Below are 4,952 nucleotides of genomic sequence, written 5' to 3' on the forward strand. Positions count from 1 at the left end.
TAGATGGTGGGAGGGAAAAAGTAGTATAACTTTAGGTTCTGACAAAATTTAAAGTCAGATGTTTCTGGAAGAGGTATTTTTAAAAAAATAATACTAATGGGATGCCTGGGTGGCTTGGTTGGTTAAGCCTCTGACTCTTGGTTTCAGCTCAGGTCATGATCTCAGGGTCATGAGATCGAGCTTCACATCAGGCTCTGTGCTCAGCAAGGATTTGCTCAAGATTCTCTCTCTCTCCCTTTCCCTCTGCCCCTCCCTTCAGCCCTCTCGCTCTCTCTCTCTCAAATAAATAAGTAAATCTTTAAAAATAATATAATTGGACATAAATTCTTAGCAGAAGTGGAATTGACATTTTTTGACCAACTCCTATGGAGGACTATGCATTATAGAATTTTTAAAAATCCCTACATTTGAATGATAAATGAGCTAATGACTGAATTAACACACATGGGTATATTCAGTAAAAACTAAAGTTCTCATCCACAATGCACATGATCATTCTTAAATAAGCATATAAATTCTTCTTCCATGAATGTCTTAATTTTAACCACTGTAAATCCAGTCTTAAATAACATTCATTCATTCACATATTCTTTCAATCATTCAGCATTTTTTGAGAGACCAGCATAAGCCAAACACTGTGAAATGAATGAGGATACAATGGTGCATAATTCCCTTTCCTTACAGAGCCTACAACCAATCAGTAATAGAGACTAGACATGGTCATGAGCTGTAATAATACAATGTTGCAGTGGCAAGTGCAATGAGGAAGGAATCACCAGGAGAACACAAAGAAAGCACACTTAACTAGAATCTGGATCAGAAAAACCTCCTGAAAGAAGTGGCACTTTAAGCAAAGACCCAAAGAATGAGGGAAGGGAGAGCCTGAAGGAAAGGACAAGTGTTACAGGTAGACCACTGTATGTTTGAAGAACTGAAATTAGGTCAGACTGGATAAAGGATAGAAGGCAAAGGGAAGAAGTCACACAGTATGAGGCTGAAACGCTGCATAGTCCAGGGGAGAGTCTTGTGTCAAAGGCTGGGTTCTTTGGGATATAGATTCAGAGGTCAAGGCTTTCATGCAGGAAGTTTATTGGGAGAACTTTCAATATCAACACCTGTGAAGCAATGAAGGCAGTCTACTACTCAACTTCTATCTCTGTGTTCAGGAAAGAAGCTGGGCTATAATAAAATCACAACAGAGTCTTCAACCAACCCTACAGAGAGTTCTTAAATTGGGATGGACCTTCAGACTTCTCTCTGCTTGGGATAAGTGGGTGGAATTTCATACCTCTGAGTGGAGCTGTCATGGAATGCCAGCTGCCCTGGGAAGGGTATAACCTTGTGCAAGTACTTTCAGCTGAGGGAAAGTCCCAAGGAGGGACATAATTGGGAGCTGTTGGCTGTAACACTACAATGAATGCTTGAGTCCTCAAGGAGGTCTAGAGAGAGCACCCCATTGTAAATAAAGCATATTAAGGGGACATCATATAAGCTGTGTTAGAACGGTGATAAGCCTGGGCTTTAAGTATGGAAGAGACACAATATGGAGTAGATTTAGAAAGGTCTTTTAGAAAGGTCTACATAATGAGCAGCAGATTGTAGAGAAGCATGACTAGAAGCAGAGAGACCAGTTGAAAGTTGGTTGCAAAAATTCTGACAATCAATGATGGTGGTCTAAAGCAGGGTAGTAGCAGTAAGACTGGAGAGTTATAGATGGATCTGAAAGATATTCAGGGAGTAGAAGGGATGGAACTTAGGAACTGGGTGTGAAGAAGCTAGAGAAGAATCCAAGCTGTAACTCAAATTTGAAACTTGAGCACTCATGATAGGAAACAAAGCAAGAAAAGCTAATTGTTTGGTTGCTATTATATTTTTTAATGGTAAGAGGGAGATGCTAAACTCAATTTGGGAAATGTAGACTTTAAAGTGAGTTTAATAGAGGCATGTACTAAAAAGCATATAGATATAAGGGTCTGGAGCACAGAAAAGTGATTTGGACCAGACATAGAAATATGGAGGCCATCAGTGAGCATAGAGGTGGTAGTTGTGGCCAAAAAAAAAAAAAAATCAAGATAACTCAGCGAAGTGGATAAGTAAGGAAAATAGGAAGCTTGAAATAAAATCATGAGTTCTTGATTTTTCTTTTTCAGTGAAGCGTTCATTAAATACCTGCCCTATGCTTTCAACATGATTAGGGAGGAGAGCAGAGAAGAGTTTTTTTTTTAACACCTATTTTTTTAACACCTTTTATGTGCCAAACACATTATTTCATTATCTTATTTTATGACCCTATGGTTTCAGATTATCATCTCCATTTGATAGATGAGAACAAAGGATCAGAAAATTTAGGCAACTTCCAGAAGTCACCGTACTATTAACTAATAGGGCCAAAGTCTCAATCCAGATCTGCCTAACTGTATTTTACTATGATTTTTACACTACACCATGGCTAACTTCAAATTATGTAATATAGGTTTATTGTGAATAATAGTTTTTGTAATCATAGTTTTATTTTGGTTTATATAATTTACTACCTTTAAATATGAAAAAACAAAGCTAGAAAATTCAAATCTGCTTTGGGGGAATAGAAATGGGGTCTCCTGTTCTCAAACCTTAAAGAAGATGTATACATTTGTTTTCATTAAATAGAGAAAACAGGAAAAAAGGGCTTAATCTTTCATTAACCGCTCTGTAAAGAAAAGCTTCCATTTATTCTGAAGGGAATTAAAAATGTATAGCAATAGGCATTTAGGAAAAAATTACCTCATAATACAGAGTGTATGTACTATTAGCACTGATGTTATTTATTTATGTGTAGCTAGAATTACATGCCCATATAGGACTCAGGCTTATGAAAATGTCTGAAAGATTTTCTCAGGGTCGTGAGAAGCTACAACTATGCAGAAGTCTGTCATGGGCTTTCTTGCAGGGTTTCTGAGAAACCCTGCATTCTGTTGATAGAGATGCATCAGCAATGTTCAATCAATGGTCTGTGCTAGTTGATATTGGCAAGTATCCTCTCTAACACACATAGGCTCAGAGAGTGGGAGCTCAGTCTTCTTGCTGGAACATTGAGAGAGACAATTACCAGAGGGACTTTTTAACTCTACTCATAAGTGGGGTAACCACTCATCAGCTGTTGGCCTCCTGGGGATATATCCTCAAGATAGAAAATAGCACAGTCTTCAGAAGGGTGGCTCCCTCAACAGTTCCAGAGGTGAGACTTAAGTATATTTTTATCTTTCATAAGAGGTCATTCAGGTCAAGTGTATGGGTAGATACACTTTGGAACTGCAAAGCCTCATGTAGTTCTGAAATGAATGTTGAATTACACATGTTTCAGAATTCCTTGCAAGCCTCACCCAACCAGGAACAGAAAGAAGACCTGTTTTTAAAATCATCATTTATCTCATTACATTTCTTTAGGATGTTGGGTTTTTTTTAAATTTTATTTATTTATTCATCAGAGAGAGAGGAGGGAGAGAAAGAGCACAAGCAGGGGGAGCAGCAAAGGGGAGGGAGAAGCATGTTCCCTGTTGAGCAGGGAGCCCGATGCAGGACTCAATCCCAGGACCCTGGGATCATGACATGAGCTGAAGGCAGACGCTTAGCCGACTGAGCCACCCAGGCATCCCCAGGATGCTGGGGGGTTTTGTTTGTTTGTTTGTTTGTTTTAAAGATTTTATTTATTTGACAGAGAGAGACACAGTGAGAGAGGGAACACAAGCAGGGGGAGTGGGAGAGGGAGAAGCAGGCTTCCCGCCGACCAGGGGGCCTGATGCGGGGCTCGATCCCAGGACCCCAGGATCATGACCTGAGCCGAAGGCAGACGCTTAACGACTGAGCTATCCAGGCGCCCCGGATGTTGGTTTTGACAGTAAGATTTAGCTGGGCTAAAAGCTGCTATGCAGCTCTTGAAAAATTCTCTTGCTACCTAAGAAAAAACCATCTGAACTGTGCAGATCCCATTTTCATGAATGTGGTTTTAAAAAAAGATAAAAATAAAAGAGTATTGTAATTTAAAAAATACATATATGTGTGTCTATATATTTATATTATACAATTTTAAAACTTGAAGGGATTAAATGTATTTAAGTTTAGTCTCAGTTATTTTTTACGTGATTACACAGATTCACAGATGGGAAATATATCCAAGGTCATACAATATTATTTTTATGGTAAAAGTAAGACTGTAAACCAGTTTTGTTTTTTTTTTGAGATGGTGAGAAGGAGAGAGGGACAGAGAGCAGAGGGAGAGAGAGAATCTTAAGCAGGCTCCACACCCAGCACAGAGCCTGACTTGGTGCTCGATCTCATGACCCTGAGATCATGACCTGAGCTGAAATCAAGAGTTGGATGCTTAACCGACTGAGCCACCCAGGTGCCCCTAAACCAAATTTTTTAAAGTTCCAAATTAAAACATGTACCACAGAACTACATTGCCTTGTTTCATAATTTCTTGATAAATAATAAATTTGAGATGACAAAACACTATCAACTGATATGTACTAAGTAAAAATGTTAAGTCCTAAGCTTAGACATTTCCAGGACACTGCAAACATACTAAAACTAAAGACTTGTAATTTGCTTGGGGCAATGATATTGCTTAGTTTTAAAATATCACACATAAATCATTTATCTAATGAGCTTCATCTTATTGCTTTCGTTTCTTTTTTTTAAAAAGTGTCCTCTGTCATTGAAGATGCTAAATAAAATGCATCAACAGAAATTAATAGGCAATAGAACTTGATGAATTCTCCTGGAGAATATTTTTATAATGAAAACTTGGCAACTGTTCCTGTGATTAATCATGGTAATGCACAAACCGTCAGGCTCTAAATAAACTGGCCTCTTCCTTTTTTCTGGAATATTCCTCTCTTCCCTTTTTTCTTTTAAGAAAGATTAACCACTCCACCTTCTCCATGTTCTTCTCTGTGAAATTCGCCCCCTCC

Source organism: Phoca vitulina, unplaced genomic scaffold, assembly GCF_004348235.1.
Source record: "Phoca vitulina isolate PV1807 unplaced genomic scaffold, GSC_HSeal_1.0 scaffold1, whole genome shotgun sequence".
Classification (NCBI taxonomy): Eukaryota; Metazoa; Chordata; class Mammalia; order Carnivora; family Phocidae; genus Phoca; species Phoca vitulina.